A 22,116-nucleotide genomic window follows, 5' to 3' on the forward strand; every position below is an offset into this window, starting at 1 on the left:
TGAAAGTTGCAGCCACTGTTTTATTTTTGTGGGTTAGAAATACAGTTAGCACTTGGTTACTTCGTTTTTATAAGATAACAGCAATCACTCAGTGAATAAGCGGTTGAACGTTATGGGTATACAAAGATGGCTCATGCAGATATCATGCTTTCCAACATATATGGGGGAGGGAAAAGGCAATCGAACAACTTATGAGGAATGGTGTAGTTGTGACGGATCATCTGGCGCACTTCCTGCAGGCTTCGCATAAATACAACTGAAGCCGGGGTTCCATTCCCCATTTCGAAAAAAAAAAATACGACTGAAGGGTAACCTACATTTGTCTTTCTGATCAAAACAATTTGTACCATGGGACTAGCTAGTAGTGTTGGGTTCCTATTCAGGAAAACTATGTGTTTGCTAGATTTAGAAATTCAACAAAAGGGAACTGAATGCACAATGGTTATTGCTTTGAGCATAGCATTCTCCTTTTTTGGAGAAGCATATTTGATTACCTTGGGCTCAGTTTTCTTCATATTTAGGTATTTAGGTGTACTTCGAGTCTGCACATGTCAATCAGCTTCCATTGCCAACGAAGAATTTCATCCAACATCTTCTCAAGTTCACATGCCTTACCTGCATCTAGTGGTTCAGGATGCTCTAATATGTATCTTTCTCAACTTCCTCATGATTACTGAATGTAACACTGGTTAACAATAATTTAGGTTAATATGCAGGGACCTTATGGATCCGAATGGCCTTCAGAAGAGAAAATTAAGTGCTAGGAAATGGTTGCTCCAGAAGCACAATATATCCCTTTCAGGAAAATTGCAAATATCTGTATTGCAAAAAGTTCTAGGAAGCAAGATGCAGGGGTGGAATCACTGGAATAGTGGAATGTACAGATGGAGCATGTAGTGGAGATCGCTTGCTTTGTATTGTACACTCCAGGTTTGTTCTTGCCTTCTTGGAGAGGATGTGCTCAGTGTTTATGTGTATGAGATACAGTTGGAGTCTACTTCCCAAGGAAATGGGTTTGGGAAGTTTCTAATGCAGTTGATTGAACCTCGCAAGGTGATCTATCTTCTTAAGCAGCTGCATTCTGAATGTTATGTTAAGGTAGAGGCTGTCATGGCAGCTCTTCTGATTTATGCATGTTTCTTTTTGCCTGATTGCAATTTTGATGACATCTTGGCTTGATTGATCATAAAACTTATCCACAGTGCATCTGCATATGCAGAGTCAAATAAGATCCATGATGCTAACAGTTCCAAAACCTAATACGGAAGCTATGGCTTTCTACAATAAGTTGAGGTACAGTGGTGAACTTCAAACTTTGTGCCGACAATTTTTTTGTTCTACTGCACCGAATGGGTGTACCTTCTGGTTGTTGGTTAATTTTATGGTTTCTACTCCAGCTCTGTTTCAATATTTGAATCTAATTATTCTGTCTCACAGATATGCCATATCCTACCTCACCATCACGAGTGGATCTGCTGGTATTACTTTACCCAGAAACTAGTCTGGGTAAGACCAAGATATTTGTATCTTGACCCCTCCAATTATTGCAGATCAGGATTGGTACAAGCTATGAGATTTTGTGCAAGACATTTGACGCTGAAGCTAAGTGCAACCTGGAGGTGCGTAGCATGTTCGATATTGAATAAAGTCACTGCTTACCTTCCAAGGCTACTGATTATGATGATCTGTTGGTATTGGTACTCACTATATTAAATACGACATGGCTATGTTGGGATGCGGCTGCCCACGTTATTGTGATTTACTCCACGGGATGCTTGGTTTCATTTCTTTGAATGCTAAAATGAGCCAAATCACATGCTCTCAGAACCACCAAATTTGGAATCTTTGTTCCACTGAAAACTGACCATATCTGCCTAACATTAGCTATGATGGCAAAAAATTTGTTAGGTTTCTGTTTTTGGCAAATATTTTGTGAGGTTGTGTTTTCAGTATGCTTTGCCGCCCTGTTTAATTTGTGGAGCCAAACTTAACCAAGACAGGGGGAACTAATGTGTTCAGCCTGGTTCTGGTTACAGATTTTAGCATGCCTCTGACTTGCTATTTGGGCAGAAACTTACTATTTATCTGAACCTATATTGTATATATGGGCACCAGTGCATGTTGGAGTCTCTGATCTACCCTGAAAGAAGCACTACAAGTGTGTGCATCAGACCCACAGGTTTAGTCCACATTGCGAAAGAGCTTCAGATCGATAATTCATACCACTTATGCGGTCACTTTACAGGCAGGTAATGCAGAAAGACAGGAAGAGAGATAACAGTCGCATATAATTCAAGTGCGCCTTCTCCTCGGGGCTCTCTTCCCCTTGGTGGTCGTCGCCCCAGGAATCCAGGTGGTCTCCCTTTCCTCCAACTCCAACTGTCCCTCCTTGCCCTTCTCCTTAGCTGCGGAGGCAGCGGCAAGGGCCTTTTGCTCCCGCTTGTACCTGAGCATGAGTCTCTTGCGTGGTGGCAAGTGCTCCTCCTTGATCCCCGTGTCGTCATCCGCCTTGGCCTTGGCCTTGCATATGCAGTGCTTGCCACGGAGCGCCCCACACTTGTCACACATGTACTTCCTCCAATTGAAAGGGTACTTGGCCTGGTTGAACTCCATGCATATTCCCTCCTCCTTGCCCTTCTCCCTAGCTGCGGAGGCGGCGGCGGCAAGGGCCTTCTTCTCCCGCTTGTACCTGAGCATGAGCCTCTTGCGTGGTGGCAGGTGCTCCTCCTTGATCCCCGTGTCGTCATCCGCCTTGGCCTTAGCCTTGCATACACAGTGCTTGCCACGGAGTGCCCCACACTTGTTGCACATGTACTTCCTCCAATTGAAAGGGTCCCTGGCCTGCTTGAACTCAACACATACGGCGTGGTGGCCCATGTCTGCGTTGACGATCTTGCTCCAGTGGTTCATGACCGGGGTTGTCTTGCTACTCCCGCCCGTTGACATCCTGTCACTCTATGCTCAAGCTCTCATCCACACTCTTACTTCACCTCTATGGAATTCTTACCAACCTGATGATGATGATGATGATGATTATTATGATCGATCTCTTGATCAAGGTACAAGAATTTGTAGGACGCTTGAATTATTTTTCAGGATGCAAATAAATACTCTTGAACAGATAAGGATTGCCAAAGGAAGCAAAAAAAGTAATTTGAGAATGTATGGGGCGGCACGGTGCCATGTGAACCGTAACGCCTATCTGTGCTAGTGTCTTGCACAAAACCTTGGCGTAAACTGCCAGTGCCGAAAGCAACACGCTTGAGGTTTCTTGCAGGGGTGGTGGCTGTTCACACATAAATCCAGCAACCAGAGGCACCTGGTTCATGCCATGGCTATTTGCTTTTTAGATGGTAGCGGCTGCAGTTTCTGTAGTTTGCTAAAACCAATCTTGCTGATGCTATTGGTTAGTTCAAAAAGTTTCTTTCTTAGAAAAGAAGGATTTTATTGATCTTGCAGGCTCCAAGTGAGATGCCTGTATCATATGAAAAGGAGCAGCAGAATGTAAATTTGATGGTCGATGACTAGTGTAGTTATCTTTTCTTTAAAAGGTAAAAATAACAAGAAGCAATCATGGTCATGCTTACCAAATATGTTGTAATGCTACACTATATTATTTGGTAGCCTTGTATATGACAACGTACAAGGGTGTAAAACATTTAGAGTGTGGGAACAGAAGGCCCGCATTATGGAAAGATGTCCAACCAATGGGTGATAAAAAGGATGTCAATTTAAGAATAAATTGCCAACTAGCGATGTGACCTTTTATTGAAAAATTTATCGTAGTTGTGGTTATCTCATATAGTTCAAGGCATGACTATAGTTACTAGCATGGCATGTTACACATTACAGAGAGCACCACAAGTTCAAATGTTAAAAGCGAGCGGGGACGGCCATAATTATAATATCATCTAATTATGTGGATACATTCATCCCAATATTTATCTGATATGTGTGTACTGCTAGCTAGGACTACGGGATGTTCAAACTGTAAAGAAAATGGATGTGTTTGTGGAAAATATTGATTTGATGCCTGGTGGTTATATGACACTATGTTTTTCGAGAACCCGCAGGAGATCTGCGCGTCATTATATTAAGCATCAGAAGCGGACCAAAGAAATGTCCAAGTACAACCAGGCGAGAAGACAACAGGTTATGCACCCATCTCGCCTGAAAACCACCGGAAAAGAAGAGAAAAACTAATCTATCCCTCCTAAGGATCCACCTCTACAAGCCAACCACGAGGTCCATTCATCCAGAATCTTATCGGCCGTGCCTACGACCTGCAGGCTATTGCCTTGGAATACACGGTCGTTGCGCTCTAACCATAACGCACGGAGGACAAGCATGACCAAGGAATTGAGCTGCTTGCGCTGCGGTTTGGCTACACGGGTAGATACCAGCAGCCACCAGTCGTTGATGCCAACATTGGGCGTGGGGACGATGTTCGGCAGGCCAAGGCGAGCCACGACACGCACCCAAACCTCCTGCGCATAGGAGCAGTGCAAGGAGAGGTGGTCAAGCGTCTCCGGCTCGATCCTGCAAAGCGGGCAGAGGAGATGTGTAGGAAGGCCTCGCCGCGTCCTACGATACGCCATCCAGCAGCGTCGTCGCAGGGCAAGCCAGGCATGGAAGCGATGCTTAAGGGGGGCGAAGGAGTCCCAGATAAGCGGGGCCGCCGCCAACCCAATGGTGCCCTGGAAAAGCATGCCATAAGCGGAGCGAGAGGAGAAAACACCATCTTGAGTCCACTTCCACCTGAAGACGTCCGCCTCGTCGGCCGCAAGGCTAGGGCGGGCGACAGTGGCGTGGACCGCCGACCAAAGACGTAGGTATTCCACCGTTGCATCAACGGAAAGCTCGCCGGAGATGTCTAGAGCCCAGCTATTCTGGCGGAGCCCCGCCGCGACGGTTCGCCGCTTACGCGCCGCGGGGGATACCAGCCTGAACAAGGCCGGGGCGACTGCCGCAGCATTGAGTCCCCCAATCCAGGGGTCCTCCCAGAACAGCACAGCGTCGCCATTGCCAAGCTCGACCCGAACGGACGCGTTGAAAAGGGCCTGAGCGTCAGGTCCAATATTAACCTCCAAACCGCTCCAGGGCTTAGAAGGGTCCACCCTGGCTAGCCAAGCCCATCTCGTGCGGAGCGCCGCATTCATCCACCTAAGGTTCGTGAGGCCTAAACCTCCCAAGGCTTTGGGCTGGCAGACAAGGCGCTAGGCCACAGTACACGAGCCACCGTTCGCATCCGCGCTACCGACCCATAGGAAGCTACGCCGCAGCTTGTCGACTGCTTTGTAGAACCAATGATCAAGGTCGAGCGCGAGCAGCTGGTAGACCACGGAGGCCGACATCACAGCCTGCACGTAGACGAGGCGTCCTTCCTTGGAAAGGAGACGAGCTTTCCAGTGCGGAAGCTTGGCCGCCAGCTTGTCGATAGCAGCTTGGAGATCCGCCTTGGAAGGTTTGCTGAGGGAGAGAGGCAGACCCAAGTACTTGCAAGGGAGGTGCTCGATCGGGCAAGGGAGGTTTGCAGCCACGGCACCCAGTTCCGCGGGCGCGCACTGGATTGGGGCGGCTGAGCTTTTGCGGTAGTTCACCAGCAGCCCCGACGCGGCGCCAAAGCAGTCAAGGATTCTCCAAACCGCCGCAAGCTCGGCAGGGTCCGATCTGGCGAAGATCACGACGTCGTCCGCGTATAAGGAGACTCGATGTCGGAGCCCAAGGTCGCCAAGGTTGGAGAGGAAACCAGCATGCTCCGTGGCTTTGAGCAAAGCCGACAGCACATCCATAGCAATGACAAAGAGCAACGGCGAGATGGGATCGTCTTGCCGCAGGCCACGGCCATGGAAGAAAGGGTCACCAGCATAGCCGTTGACGAGAACACGCGTGGACGCTGTTCGGAGGATGAGAGCTATCCACTTGATCCAACGATATATGACACTATGTTGTAACTCTAGAGTACAGTTAATGTCCTAGCATGTCTCATGACACGAACAATACCCAAACACCGCTGCCTTGAGGGACGGGAGTCAAGACTGGACTGGTAGTGAAACATGAATATGTTTCCTTCTATTATTTTCATACCTATGCATATCGTCCAATTCATATTCAGACGTATTCTCACAATATGTTTTTGACTCGAGCAGTAAACATTAGGTTCACCATTGAGGGAATCGTGTCAAAAGATCCAAAGTTGAATCATCTCAGCCTTATAAACAAAATCAACATCATGCAGTATAATCCTAAAGCAAGGGATCACCATATAGTTTGGACCAGCCAAGTTATCTTAGTGGCCAATGGGCAGTTACAGATATATGCTGAAGGGGTCACCAAACAGCAAAATAAACAAGTGATACTACGGTATTTAAATTTTTTTTAGCTTAACAATAAATTAAGTGAACACTATCCCATCAACCAATCGTCAGGAGAGTAGCTTGCTTTATCATACGCGTGTCAATGTGTGTCTCGTTGTTGACGGGAATGTCATCTCACACTGAAAGAATATTAGGTCATTATGAGTCATCGAAAAGTTGGACCTGAAGCTGAAGGTTTGATTCATAGTGAGGGCCTGAGGGGCTACCATTGCCCTCCTAAACATTCAACTACATTTTGATTTTCATTGTGCATTCTTGTCAAGTTCAGTCGTACGTGCATAAATGGATTTTCCGTTAGCAGTAGAACATCAAGCAATACTGCAGTTGAACATGGCACGCCTCCCCACTTCGTGGGACACCGGCTGCAACCAGGTACTCGAGCGCGACTCATGCAAGCTCCACACGTTCAACTGTTAACAACAGTAACATTGCACTGCTCGGAAGCAAACACGCAGACAGGGCTCCTGTGGATTTCTCCTTTTCTTCCCGATGTGCATACAACCCTTCCGCGACAGGCGTCGTGTAACCTCACCCTGCGGTCCGTTCGTGGCGGCTCCCCAATTTCGTCCTGCCACACTGGTTTCGAGGTTCCCTTCCAACTCTGCGCCCCATCAATCTTTTTTTTTTGTAAATGTTGACGTTGATTTAATCCAGTGACAAAAGTTTGAAGCAGACACCAATTATTCCAATCCTGCTGTGAGAGAAGATGTGATCAATCAAGCACAAAACTTTCAGTGCATACTAAGTTGCTACCTACTACCTATGTTCCACAATGTAATACACGGAGTGATATGGTTTGGCAAACTATTATTTGTTAAAACATACTAGATTTTGAAACAGACCCTGGCTACATTTTAGCACACCAAAAACTGTCGAGATGCCAATGCAAATCAACCTATAAAAGGTAGCAATTTTCCCCTTCGTGGCAAACATGGCAAAATCATGTCATTAAAATCGCAAAATATGTTGACATAAGAAACAAATGTAGCAAAGGGTTGGCCTTGGACAGAAAATGGATGTGAGTACGATGATCACTATGTTCGTTCTGGATGCCTCTCACACCTACCAATTCGTTGTAGCTACTCTCCCTTGCCAACATCCTCATTGGAAACTTCAAACTCGCTCTAGGTCCAGTTTGTACATGCTCTTCACACTATAATCTTTGTTTTATAAAGGAGGAATGGTTCCGGAAAGTGTTTTTGGCTCCCGAGCTCTGGTACTCTCGTCATTTTAAAAAATATAAAAATATTTTTACAAGTTACTAAAAAATATGAAAATAATTTTGAGGATTGTCAATAATACATCCACAATCATGCAAAATCCCAACCCCAAAATTCGTTTTATTTTGTGCTAGACAAAAATGACAAAATCTGATATGTTTGGTAGATTTGAAAATGACTACTTAGATCTATACTTTTATCATTTTTGTGTAGATCAGAGAATATAAAGTATTTGAAGTTGATATTTTACATGTTTGTGGAATACAACATTGACTATATACGAATTTATTCTCAGAAATGTTTTGAAACTCAAAAATATAATATTTTATTTTAAAAAAACAGGATCATTGATGCCCATGTACACTAAGGGTGTGTTTGGTAGCCCGGGTCAACAGAGAATCCTTCTCTCCCCTCATACATGCTCAGCTTAGGTATGATGAGCTGAGATTCTCGCGTGTGTTTGGCAGCTCGTCTGTCCTTATACCAACTGAGTTGAGATATTGTTTGCCTGGTTTGTATGTGTTGAGATATTGTATGGTCCAGATTTTACACAAAAGTCCTTGCACACACAAAAAAGTAATCGGGTCCTGCATCCAATCTTGCCCGAGTCCCTGCATCCAATCTTGCCCGAGTCCCTGCATCCATGGAGCCGTGGCTGGCGGGTCGCTGTGGCTGGCGGCCGTGGCTGGCGGCGGTTGGCGGCCGAGGCTGGCGGCGTTTGGTCGCCGTGGCTGGAGGTGGCGAGCGGCCGAGGCTGGAGGCGGTTGGCGGTCGTGGCTGCAGGCGGCGGGCGGCGGGCCATAGAGGACGACGGGAGCTTGAGCGGCGCTTTTCGGAGGCGGCGGCGAGCTATAGAGGACGACGGCCAGCGGGAGAGCACGAGGGTCGGAGGAGGGCCGGCATGGGAGGAGGGGCGAGCTGGGAGCTTCTCAGGGGAGGAGGAGGAGGGTCGGAGGAGGGCCAGGACGGGAGAGGATACGCGAGAGAAGACATGAGAGGAGGAGGGGGAAAATGAGGCGTCAGGTGGGGGTCTGGGGGTCTCGCGGGACCGGCAGAACAGTGTATTGCGGGATGAGCTCGTCCCGGATGAGTAGCGAAGCTCGATTTGAGCTTCGCTCTCCGGCAGGGCTCTCGCCCGTTTTTCGTATGAGCTGGGAAGTGGGGAGTTGGCCCGAACCGACCTAACAAACAAGTTCTCTTAACAAAAAGTGGATTGGGGAGGGAAAATCTGAGCTCCCCCGGTCTACCAAACACGCCCTAAATCTCTATCCGAATGGTTCAGTTTAATGCATACATAGGCCCACATGAGCACATGACATGCATAGCCCATGAAATTACTATGTTGTTACAAGAAGCAACATAAAAAGGTCACCACCGAACGTCCTCCTTTTCCATGCTAGCTAGGTAGGTACACTAACAAAAGCCGATGCAGTACTTTAGGTTGCAATGATGTTTCAGTATAGGAAAATTCCGCTTCCGATTATTTACCTGCTTTCTTTCAATGGTATATAGTAGTTACGACAAAATTCATGCATTCGTATACTGCAAGACAAGTTCTCCAACACGGAAGTCCAAACGTACTGCCCATTACGTTCTTCTAGACCAGCTAACATCTCACAAATTTGCAGCTTACGTTCTTTTGATACCATTCTAAAACTTATTTCAAGGTGACATGTGAAACTGCATGTCAATTACGAACTTAAAATTTGAAAATCATGGTGTGCACTACATGAATGACGCGATACGCCGAGGGCCGTTTATACGCTGACGGCCAAAAGTCGGGGCCGTCGGCGTATGGTCCGGCCAGACCAGCCTGCCAATCTGACCATCGGTGTAACGTTGTCGTCGGCGTAACGAGGTCTACGCCGAGGGCAGCCCTCGGCATACCTTTGGTCCTAGATGTAGACAGGGCTACGCCGACGGTCACCCTCGGCGTAGGCCATCCTTCAAATTTTTCTAATTTGTAAAAATCATAACTAATTCATATGACGTCAGAAAAATGCGTATAAGGTATCAAAATGTTCAGAAAAACATCCTCTATCCGTTTATGTCAAAATAATGCATATTTTAATCATGTACAGTACCATGTTAATATAGTAACAATTCAAACACTTTCCTATATGTCCTCGGGTTCCCGTTTTGGTCAGATGGCAATTTAAACGAAGTCTGACAATCCCGCGGAGCCGCATGCCGTTATTTTATGTGTCCTAGTAACCACTACAAAAGTCCAAAAGTCCGAATTGGGATACGATAGTTATTTTGGAAAACCCTTCACGAACAGGGCTATCAAGTCCGGAGTTCTATGGCTTCTAGGGGAGTAGGAAACGGCTTGTGACACCGCATAGTATGTCGGAACGAGGACATAGTTGGCACGTGTGTGGGCCTGATACGTCTCCAACGTACCTATAATTTATGATGTTCCATGCTTGTTTTACGACAATACTTACATGTTTTGCTCGCACTTTATAATGTTTTTATGCATTTTCCGGAACTAACCTATTAACAAGATGCCGAAGTGCCAGTTCCTGTTTTCTGTTGTTTTTTGTTCCAGAAAGGCTGTTCGGGCAATATTCTCGGAATCGGACGAAATCAACGCCCAGAACCTTATTTTTCCCGGAAGCTTCCAGAAAGCCAGAGTGGGACCAGAGGGGAGCCCTGGGGGCCCCACACATGGTGGCAGCGCGGCCTAAGGGGGGGCGTGATGACCCACAAGTATAGGGGGTGTATCGTAGTATCTTCGATAAGTAAGAATGTCGATCCCAACGAGGAGCAGAAGGTGTTGACAAGCAGTTTCGATGAAGGATTCACTGTAAATGCTCACAGACAAGTATTCATGGGGGTTTTGATGTAACAGATGAATAAAGTACGAGTAAGTAAAATGCGAGAGTAACAATTGCAGCGAGTGGCCCAATCCTTTTTAGCACAAAGGACAAGCCGGTTTGTTTACTTATAATGACCAAACGTTCTCGAGGACACACGGGATTTTAGTCTAGTGCTTTCGCTACATACGGCTAATTAATCTTCATTGTTTTGATAAGTGTTGTGTGGGTGAACCTATGCTAATGTACCGCCCTTCCTAGGACTAATACGTACTTGTGATTATACCCCCTGCAAGCATCCGCAACTACAAGAAAGTAATTAAGATAAATCTAACCACAGCTTTAAACTCTAAGATCCTGCGATCCCTCCTGCATCGATATACCAACGGGGGCTCAGGTTTCTGTCACTCCGGCAACCCCGCAATTGGCAAACGAGTACAAGATGCATTCCCCTAGGCCCATAAAGGTGAAGTGTCGTGTAGTCAGTGTTCACACGACACCACTAGAAGAATAACGCCACAACATAAATATCATAACATTGAATATTACTCAACCATACTTCACTACTAACATTTAGACTTCACCCATGTCCTCAAGAACTAAACGAACTACCCACGAGACATCATATGGAACATGATCAGAGGTGATATGATAATGGATAACAATCTGAACATAAATCTTGGTTCAACGGTTTCACTCAATAGCATCAATAACAAGTAGAAATCAACACCGGGAGAGTTTCCCCTATCAAACAATCAAGATCAAACCCAAATTGCTACAGCGGTGACGAGGTGCAGCGGTGTAGACGGCGGTGATGATGGTGATGGTGATGGAGATGATGTCCAGCTCGATGGCGGTGACGATGGCGTCGATTTCCCCCTCCGGGAGGGAATTTCCCCGGCGGATTCCTGCCCGCCGGAGAGCTCTTTTCTCTCTGGTGTTCTCCGCCCCGCAGAGGCAGCTGTGACTCTTCGCGACGTACCCCCTCTGGCTTAGGTCTTCGGGACGAAGGCATACGCGAAGAAAAGGAGGCGAGAGGGGGCTGTGGGCCCCCTCCTCACAAGGCGGCGCGGCCAGGGCAGGGCCCGCACCGGCCTGTGAGGGGGGCCCATGGCGGCCCTCCTCAGCTCCCCCTCGGCTCCCTTCGTCATCCGGAAAAATAGGAGTTTTCGTGTAATTCCCGTCAATTGTTGATCTTCGAAATATTGCGTTCGACGATGCTTTTTCCAGCGAGAATCCTGGCTCCGGTGCGCGATCCTCCAATAATCATGAATCATGCAAAATAGATGAAATAACATAAGTATTATCTCCAAATATGAAATATATCAATGAATAACAGCAAATTATGATATAAAATAGTGATGCAAATTGGACGTATCAGGGCGCGCCCCCCTACTGTGTGGGTCCCCCGTGGCCCTTCCGACTCCGCCTCTTCGCCTATTTAAGCCGTCCTGACCTAAAACATCGATACCAATTGACGAAACTCCAGAAAGATTCTAGTGGCGCCGCCACCATCGCGAAACTCCAATTCGGGGGACAGAATCTCTGTTCCGGCACGCCGCCGGGACGGGGAAGTGCCCCCGGAAGCCATCTCCATCGACGCCACCGCCTCCATCATGCTCTGTGAGTAGTTCCCCCATGGACTACGGTTTCTAGCTGTAGCTAGTTGGTACTCTCTCTCCCATGTACTTCAATACAATGATCTCATGAGCTGCCTTACATGATTGAGATCCATCTGATGTAATCGGTGTTGTGTTTGTTGGGATCCGATGGATTGTTACTATAAAGTTTATGAAGTTATTGTTGCTGCAATCTTGTTGTGTTTAATGCTTCTCACTAGGGCCCGAGTGGCATGATCTTAGATTTAAACTCTATACTTATTGCTTAGATTGTATCTACAAGTTGTTTGCACATGTCTATGTCCGGAACCCGAGGCCCCGGAGTGACGAGCAATCGGGATAACTGGAGGGGGCTTAGATATGAGGATCACATGTTTTCACGGAGTGTTAATGCTTTGCTCCGGTGCTCTATTAAAAGGAGTACCTTAATTTCCGAGTAGATTCCCTAGAGGCCCGGCTGCCACCGGCTGGTAGGACAAAAGATGTTATACAAGTTTCTCATTGCGAGCACGTATGACTATATATGGAAAACATGCCTACATGATTAATAATCTTGATATTCTGTCTTAATGCTATTTCAATCCTATCAATTGCCCAACTGTAATTTGTTCACCCAACACTTGTTATTGGAGAGTTACCACTAGTGTAGATAGCTGGGAACCCCGGTCCATCTCTCATCATCATATACTCGGTTCTACATGACATTGGAAGTAGTATCAACTATTTTCTGGTGTCATTGCTCTCATATTACTGCTACTGCTGCTGTGTTACTGTTACTACTGCTCTCATATTACTGCCGCTTTCACATCACCCATGTTACTAGTGCTTTTCCAGGTGCAGCTGAATTGAAAACTCAGTTGTTAAGGCTTATAAGTATTCTTTACCTCCCTTTGTGTCGAATCAATAAATTTGGGTTTTACTTTCCTCGAAGACTGTTGCGATCCCCTATACTTGTGGGTTATCAAGAATATTTTCTGGCGCCGTTGCCAGGGAGGCATAGCTCTACTCATAAGTTCACCTGGGGAGTACACTCTACCTCTCTCTCTGTTTTTGTTTTATTTTATTTTGTTTTGCTTAGTTTACTTTTGTTTAGTTTGTGTGTGCTTAGTTTATTTCTGTCTAGTATTATTTTGCTTAGTTTACTTTTGCCTAGTTTATTTTTGTCTTGTTTTATTTTCCTTATATACCTGAAAATCCATAAAATTTTGAAAAACCGAAAAATTAAAAACTGTTGCTATGGGAGAACCTACAACCTATTTGGAGCTTATTGAATTATATAACAATTATAGAGAATCAAGAACAGGTAAAGTTATGAGTGCTGTGATAGAAAAATTGAATGCAATTGCTAAAATCTTGCTTAAACGCCATGATATAAACTATTGCTCTAAACAGGATGCTAAACATCTTAAATTTCAATGTGGCTTTAGTGAGGAAGTTTTAATTAAGAACTATAATTGGAATAGCTATATTCATCTTGGGTTCGAAGAGGTAGAACAATTTGTCATATTTATGGGAGCCTCGAGATAGAATCCTTCATGTCTAAAAATTATGAAACTTGTGCTTGTTTGTAAGGACCTTAAAGATTATGTCTCTTCTATCCTTAATTTTTGCATAGAAAGCTACGGTGATAATCCTTATATCATTGATTATAAAGAGAGACTCATTAATGCACAAGAATGCACTCACAATTTGCAGGAACCAGTGGAAGAAGAAATTGATGAACCTGAAAGCTCATTGGATGAAAAAGAGGAGGAAATTGATGAATCTGAAAGCTCATTGGATGAAAAAGAAGAGGAGAGTGATGGACAAAAGGAGGAAGAATGGATTATCTACCCATGCCAACCTTCTAATGAGAGTAACTCTTTATCTCTTACACTATTTGATTGTCCTCCATGCTTACCAAAGGCGGATGAATGTTATGTTCCTGTGGATTCTCTTGAAATATTCCCTATGAGTAAAACTTGCGAGAATAATTATGCTATCTGTTATTTATGATAATCCATGCTACTTTGATAAATCCGATGATAATGCTTTGTTTGTGCCGATGTCGATATGCATGGTACTAAAGAGTTTTGCTTGGCAAATGTTTATGATAAATCTCTAGATGATGGTCCTATGTTACTTGATAATATTAATTGTACTACTAATGAAAATGGGATTGGAGAGATCTTGACTTTATCTATGAGTCCCATATCTTTTGAGATTGATCAACCATCTTGTTATATTATTGATAAAAGTGGTTTTGAAAGTTTTGATCCTATTATTTTTGAGCTTGATAAAAATTATGTGTTTGTGAATCATGAAAAGCATGTTGTATGTGATAGTTATGTTGTTGAGTTTGTTCATGAAGCTACTGAAAATTATTATGAGACAGGAAAATATGGTTGTAGAAATTTTCATGGTACTAAAACACCTCTCTATATGCTAAATTTTTTGAAGTTACTCTTGTTTTACTTTCTTATGCTTGTCACTTTGTTCTTCATGAATTTATTTGTGTATAGGATTCCTATGCATAGGAAGTGGGTTAGACTTAAATGTGTTTTGAATTTGCTTCTTGATGCTCCTTTTGCTTCATTCTCTATTTTCATGTGAGCATCATTAAAATTACTGAGCCCATCTTAATGGCTATAAAGAAAGCACTTCTTGGGAGATAACACATGTTTTTATTTTGCTACTGTTTTTTTGTGTCTTGGAAGTTGTTACTACTGTAGCAACCTCTCCTTATCTTTATTTTATTGCAATATTGTGCCAAGTGAAGTCTCTAATAGAAAGTTGATGCTAGATTTGGATTTCTGCGCAGAAACAGATTTCTTGCTGTCACGAATCTGGGTATGATTGTAGGTAACTCAGAAAAATCTGCCAATTTCTGTGAGTGATCCTCAGATATGTACGCAACTTTCATTAGTTTTGAGTTTGCTGATTTGAGCAACGGAAGTACCTCTTAAAAATTTGTGTTTATTGGCTGTTCTGTTTTGACAGTCTGTCTCTGTTTTTTGCATTGTCTCTTGTGGACTTTAAGCAAGGCTTTCTAGACTTGGAGAACTGTAGCTAATGTTTTATTGAGTTCTTGCAATGTGTCACTACAGGGCCAAGGTGGATTACAGTTTTTTGAGTACTAACCCCTCTAATGAAGTTTATGAGAAGTTTGGTGTGAAGGAAGTTTTCAAGGGTCAAGAGAGGAGGATGATATATGATCAAGAAGAGTGAAAAGTCTAAGCTTGGGGATACCCCCGTGGTTCATCCCTGCATATTTCAAGAAGACTCAAGCGTCTAAGCTTGGGGATGCCCAAGGCATCCCCTTCTTCATCAACTTATCAGGTTCTTCTATTGAAACTATATTTTTATTCGGTCACATCTTATGTGCTTTACTTGGAGCGTCTGTGTGTTTTTATTTTTGTTTGGTTTGAATAAGATCGGATCCTAGCAATCCTTGTGTGGGAGAGATACACGCTCCGCTTTTTCATACGAACACTTGTGTTCTTCGTTTTACTTTTAATGTTCAATGACAAAAGTTGGAAGCTATTGCATTTATTGTTATTTGGTTGGAAACGAGAAAATGCCTCATATTGTCTTGGATAATTTGATACTTGGCAATTGTTTTGAGCTCTCAAGTAGATCATGATTAAGCTCTTGCATCATGTAGTTTAAACCTATTAGTGGAGAAATACCGTAGAGCTTGTTGAAACTGGTTTGCATGATTGGTCTCTCTAAGGTCTAGATATTTTCTGGTAAAAGTGTTTGAGCAACAAGGAAGACAGTGTAGAATTTTATAATGCTTGCAATATGTTCTTATGTAAGTTTTGCTGTACCGGTTCATACTTGTGTTTGCTTCAAAGAACCTTGCTAGCCCAAAGCCTTGTACTGAGAGGGAATGCTTCTTGTGCATCCAAAACCTTGATCCAAAACCTATGCCATTTGTGTCCACCATATCTACCTACTATGCGGTATTTCCTGCCATTCCAAGTAAATACTTCATGTGCTATCTTTAAACCTTCAAAATGCTTCTCAATTTGTGTCAATGTTTTATAGCTCATGAGGAAGTATGTGGTGTTTTATCTTTCAACCTTGTCATTTACTCTTGACAGACTCTCACCAATGGACTAGTGGCTACATCCGCTTATCCAATAATTTTGCAAAAAGAGCTGGCAATGGGGTTCCCAGCCCCAATTAATTAACTTGCATTAATAATTCTCTTCACGTGTTTTGCCATGATCTATCAGTAAGCAACTTAATTTTGCAAATAGACACTCCTTCATGGTATGTGAATGTTGGAAGGCACCCGAGGATTCGGTTAGCCATGGCTTGTGTAAGCAAAAGGTTGGGAGGAGTGTCATCCATAAATAATGAAACTAAAATACATGTGTTAACAAAAGAGAAGAGGGATGATCTACCTTGCTGGTAGAGATAACGTCCTTCATGGGAGCCGCTCTTGAAAGTCTGGTTGATGAGGTAGTTAGAGTGCCCACTATCATTCGTTGACAACAATAAACACCTCTCAAAACTTTACTTTTATGCTCTCTATATAATTTCAAAACTTAAAAATCTCTAGCACATGATTTAATCCCTGCTTCCCTCTGCGAAGGGCCATTCTTTTACTTTATGTTGAGTCAGTTTACCTACTTCCTTCCATCCTAGAAGCAAACACTTGTGTCAATTGTGCATTGATTCTTACATACTTGCTTATTTGCATTCATCATATTACTTTGTGTTGATAATTATCCATGAGATATGCATGTTGAAAGTTGAAAGCAACTGCTGAAACTTAAATCTTCCTCTGTGTTGCTTCAATGCCTTTACTTTGAATTTATTGCTTTATGAGTTAACTCTTATGCAAGACTTTTGATGCTTGTCTTGAAAGTACTATTCATGAAAAGTTTTGTTATATGTTATCTATTTGTTAGCAACTATAGATCATTGATTTGAGTCACTGCATTCATCTCATATGCTTTATAATAGTATGATCAAGATTATGTAAGTAGCATGTCACTACAGAAATTATTCTTTTTATCGTTTACCTACTCGAGGGCGAGCGGGAACTAAGCTTGGGGATGCTGATACGTCTCCAACGTACCTATAATTTCTGATGTTCCATGCTTGTTTTATGACAATACTTACATGTTTTGCTCGCACTTTATAATGTTTTTATGCATTTTCCGGAACTAACCTATTAACAAGATGCCGAAGTGCCAGTTCCTGTTTTCTGTTGTTTTTGGTTCCAGAAAGGCTGTTCGGGCAATATTCTCGGAATCGGACGAAATCAACGCCCAGAACCTTATTTTTCCCGGAAGCTTCCAGAAAGCCAGAGTGGGACCAGAGGGGAGCCCTGGGGGCCCCACACATGGTGGCGGCGCGGCCTAAGGGGGGCGCCCCCCTACTGTGTGGGTCCCCCGTGGTCCTTCCGACTCCTCCTCTTCGCCTATTTAAGCCGTCCTGACCTAAAACATCGATACCAATTGACGAAACTCTAGAAAGACTCCAGGGGCGCCGCCACCATCGCGAAACTCCAATTCGGGGAATAGAATCTCTGTTCCGGCACGCCGCCGGGACGGGGAAGTGCCCCCGGAAGCCATCTCCATCGACGCCACCGCCTCCATCATGCTCTGTGAGTAGTTCCCCCATGGACTACGGGTTCTAGCTGTAGCTAGTTGGTACTCTCTCTCCCATGTACTTCAATACAATGATCTCATGAGCTGCCTTACATGATTGAGATCCATCTGATGTAATCGGTGTTGTATTTGTTGGTATCCGATGGATTGTTACTATAAAGTTTATGAAGTTATTGTTGCTGCAATCTTGTTGTGTTTAATGCTTGTCACTAGGACCCAAGTGGCATGATCTTAGATTTAAGCTCTATACTTATTGCTTAGATTGTATCTACAAGTTGTTTGCACATGTCTATGTCCGGAACACCGAAGCCCCGGAGTGACGGCAAGTCGGGATAAGCTGGAGGGAAGGCTTAGATATGAGGATCACATGTTTTCACGGAGTGTTAATGCTTTGCTCTGGTGCTCTATTAAAAGGAGTACCTTAATTTCCGATAGATTCCCTAGAGGCCCGGCTGCCACCGATCTGGTAGGACAAAAGATGTTATACAAGTTCTCATTGCGAGCACATATGACTATATATGGAAAACATGCCTACATGATTAATAATCTTGATGTTACTGTCTTAATGCTATTTCAATCCTATCAATTGCCCAACTGTAATTTGTTCACCCAACACTTGTTATTGGAGAGTTACCACTAGTGTAGATAGCTGGGAACCCCGGTCCATCTCTCATCATCATATACTTGGTTCTACATGACATTGGAAGTAGTATCAACTATTTTCTGGTGCCATTGCTCTCATATTACTGCTATTGCTGCTGTGTTACTGTTACTACTGCTCTCATATTACTGCTGCTTTCACATCACCCCTGTTACTAGTGCTTTTCCAGGTGCAGCTGAATTGACAACTCAGTTGTTAAGGCTTATAAGTATTCTTTACCTCCCCTTGTGTCGAATCAATAAATTTGGGTTTTACTTCCCTCGAAGACTGTTGTGATCCCCTATACTTGTGGGTTATCAGGGCCCTGGGACGGGAAGCAAGGTTCCATGCGCGGATTACCAAGCCGACCCACGGGCGATGATGTTTTCATTTTCGGGGTGCCAAAACGGTTTTTTTAAGCAGCTACATGGGGCGCATTTTAGTATTGTGCGAGACCTCCGTGCAGTGGTAGGAGACCGCCTCTGCACCACCTATCACATGCCATATGTGCGTGCTAGCTATCTAGCAATCCATGTGGCTTCCTGCGGTGTCCCGCCGAATCCGCTGGAAACTTTACAGATTTGAACTAGGGGTACACTTTCCGTCACTCAATAAATTTCAGGAAAAATGTTTTTAGGTCTATGACACATCACTCTATGTGCTAAACTTTTTCTGTTTTGCGCGATGGTGAACGGGTGCACTAGCGCGCCGGTACGGCCATACCGCATCTCCGTGGGGGCCCGTTTTGGCCGGATGGAATTTAGACGAAGTCAAGAAATTCCGCGGAGCTGCATGGTGTCATTTTATGTGTCCTAGTAACCACTCCAAAAGTCGGAATTGGGATACGGCAATCATCTTGGAAAACCCTTCACAAATAGGGCTATCACGTCCGGAGTTCTATGGGTTTTAGTGGAAATGAGTAGGAAACGGCCCGTGACAACGCATAGTTTGTCGAAACGAGGCCATATTTGGCAGATGCGTGGTCCCTGGGATGGGAAGCAAGGCCCCAGGAGCGTATTTACAAACCGACCCATGGACGATGGTTTTTTCATTTTCGGGGTGCCAAAACGTTTTTTTAAGCAGCTACATGGGGCGTATTTTAGTATTGCGCGAGACCTCCGCGTAGTGGTAGGACACCGCCTCCGCACCACATATCACATGCCATATGTGCGTGCTAGCTATCTGGGAATCTCTGCGGCTTCCCGCGGTGTCCCGCCGAATCCGCTGGAAACTGACCGGATTTGAACTAGGGGTCAACTATCCGTCGCTCCAGAAATTCCGGGAAAAATGTTTTTAGGTCTATAACACATTACTTTATGTGCTATTTTTTGTCGATTTAGCGTGTTGGTGAACGGTGCACCAGCGCGCCCGGTACGGCCATTTCGCATGTCCTGAGAGGGGCCGTTTTGGCCAGATGGCAAACTGGACGTCATATTTGGATTCCTCTAATTTTTAGATTCAAAATATGATATGGATGTTATACTTAGATTCCTCTCATTTTATGATCAATTTAGAAATATTATTTGTGGAATTTCGATTTTCGGATTTAAAGATATTAATTATTCCATATTAAATAGAAAAAAGACTAAAAAATAAAATCATTTTATTGTTATTTGAATTCAACATTATTATTACTTATATATTTACTGTTGTTTACTTAATTAATTGTTTGGAATTCAAAAATAAAGAGGTGTGATATTACGGTCCAAGGGTTAATAGGGTTGATATGCTATTATTATCAGCAAGGTGTCAATTCTTTAATGGAAGATCATCCGAATGGAATCAAGAAATTAAGCATGCTGAGGCTGAAGTAGTGTGAGGATGGATGACCGACTGAGAAGTTTAAGCATGATTATAATTTGATCTAAGATTAAGTGTACTTAGAATTAAAAGTGTCTTGGCTGAAAGATAAATAAGTAAAAAAGAAAAGAAAAGAAAAGGAAAAAAATGGTGTAAAATAAATTAACTTTGAAAAAACTTAAAACTCTATGCCGAGGATTTTGCCATCAGCCTAGCAAAAAAAGATTTTTTCGATTTTTTTTTAGATTTTTTTTAATTTTTTTTAATTTTTTTTGAAAATAATTTGAGTTTTTAAAATTTGTATGCCGGCGGTTTTGCCATCGGCGTAGCGTGCTACGCTGAGAGCCGGGCTACACCGATGGTAACAGTGGCTCTGCCGAGGGAGGTAGTCGCTAAGGAGCTATGTCGAGGCTGCCCTCGGCATAGCCTACGCCGACGGCCAAAACAGGCTACGCCGAGGGTTCCCGACAGTCGGCATATCATCCCATTCCAGTAGTGGTGAGAGAAAACATGTTTGATCAAGATAACTCCATCTACATAAGTTCGACACAGAAACTGGCGATGACAGAGTTACCCGAGGAGAAACTGTGCCAGTCCTTTTGTGATGCAGTTAATACTCATATTTTATAGTGTTTTTTTATTTTCGTGTGCTCTTCGATCAGTTCTACTCAGTTTTTCCGGCCTCTCAACTTTTGCTCACTTTTGCTCAAAATCTTGTCTCAAACCCTCACAAGCCCTCAAACGTGGGTCAATGGCATTAACCGTGACCGTAACATGCTTGCGAGTGTGGTCGCGTCCCGTAGTGACACCTCTGACTCGCAATCTCTCACACCCAAACATTTCACTGTGACCCCCTAACTAGTGAGCCGCTTTATAAAAGGACGGTTACACCGCTGCAGGAAATAACAGGTGGGGGATGCATGGGTACGAGCGGCGTCTCCACGGTGCTCCGTGAGGGCGTCGGCCAGCTAGCTTTTGGGCCCCAAGGTCTACCCGTGAAGCAAGAACCAACGACGGAATTTTATTTTGAGCCTCTGTGGTACGTGACGCGGAGACCGCCCGCCGATGTACCAGTGATGAGTTTTTTTTTACTCATCACCGGTACAGGCTACCAGCGGCGGACCTTCGGTTTTGCGTCACGAGTGCGGTTGCAACTATAATCCTTTTCCCAGTAGTGGCCGTCTCATTTCCTCTGTCCCAGGAGTCCGCCTTAACCAACAATCGATTATAATACTTGTTTTTGTGACTTTCTGAGAGGGGCAACACCATCATCGAAACGCCAAAACAGAAGAAAAAATGCCTCTGACGAAGATTGGGGGTACCGCTGAAGAAGTCACCCCCGGTTGCACCTCCGATCTCTCTCTCTTTCTCTCTCTCTCTCTCTCTCTCTCTCTGTGTTCTATAAAGTTTAGAGCCATATGAGCTGCCTTGCATGATTACCGTCATATTGTGGTTGATCTTTCTATATGGGATGCAATTTCATTATGTGGTTGATATATTTGTAGACGCATATTATTAATTACCCCGTTCTTGTATGCATGCTCTGGTCAAACTAGTATTCTAGGGTGCAAGAGGGGGAATGTATGTGTTCTATGGAGTATACTTAGTAAGAACTGGACAGTGACATGAAATTTGGAGATACTATGGTTTTTACCTTTGTATGTCTACCTACTATGGACAATTGGATTTGATGTACGTGTTATATATATTTCTAGTGACAACAAAGGCTGTCTCGTTTTTTTCAAGCTAGTGCATGAGATCATCCAACTGCATGTCACTATTTAAGGTGATACTTTGTGTCATCACATAATAGTGTAGCCAGTTAATTTTAAGCATGCGACCAACCCATTTGTTTGGAGGAGTATTAGAATATCTCTCTACATTAGGACATGATGATCATATGAATTTCAACCAACACTACAACAACCATTTGCATAACATTTATCATGTCTACAAGTGCCTGAATTCTGCCACCATGTTTATGAGAGACATGCCAAGTGAATGAATGAAACCCGGTCCACTTTAGCATAAGACC

At 43.9% G+C, this 22,116-nt stretch overlaps 1 long non-coding RNA gene across 2 annotated transcripts; it reads left to right on the forward strand.

Annotated features, from left to right (window-relative positions):
• The first annotated feature begins 517 nt into the window (after positions 1 to 517).
• On the forward strand, positions 518 to 1,655 carry LOC124688555. Of its 2 annotated transcripts, XR_006998555.1 has the most exons (4): positions 518 to 646; positions 705 to 1,293; positions 1,438 to 1,478; positions 1,551 to 1,655. It is a non-coding gene; the product is annotated as an uncharacterized LOC124688555 (long non-coding RNA). The 2 variants fall into 2 exon arrangements; XR_006998554.1 differs by having other exon boundaries at positions 518 to 1,293.
• The last annotated feature ends 20,461 nt before the right edge of the window (positions 1,656 to 22,116 follow it).

This window comes from Lolium rigidum, chromosome 2 (assembly GCF_022539505.1).
Source record: "Lolium rigidum isolate FL_2022 chromosome 2, APGP_CSIRO_Lrig_0.1, whole genome shotgun sequence".
Classification (NCBI taxonomy): domain Eukaryota; kingdom Viridiplantae; phylum Streptophyta; class Magnoliopsida; order Poales; family Poaceae; genus Lolium; species Lolium rigidum.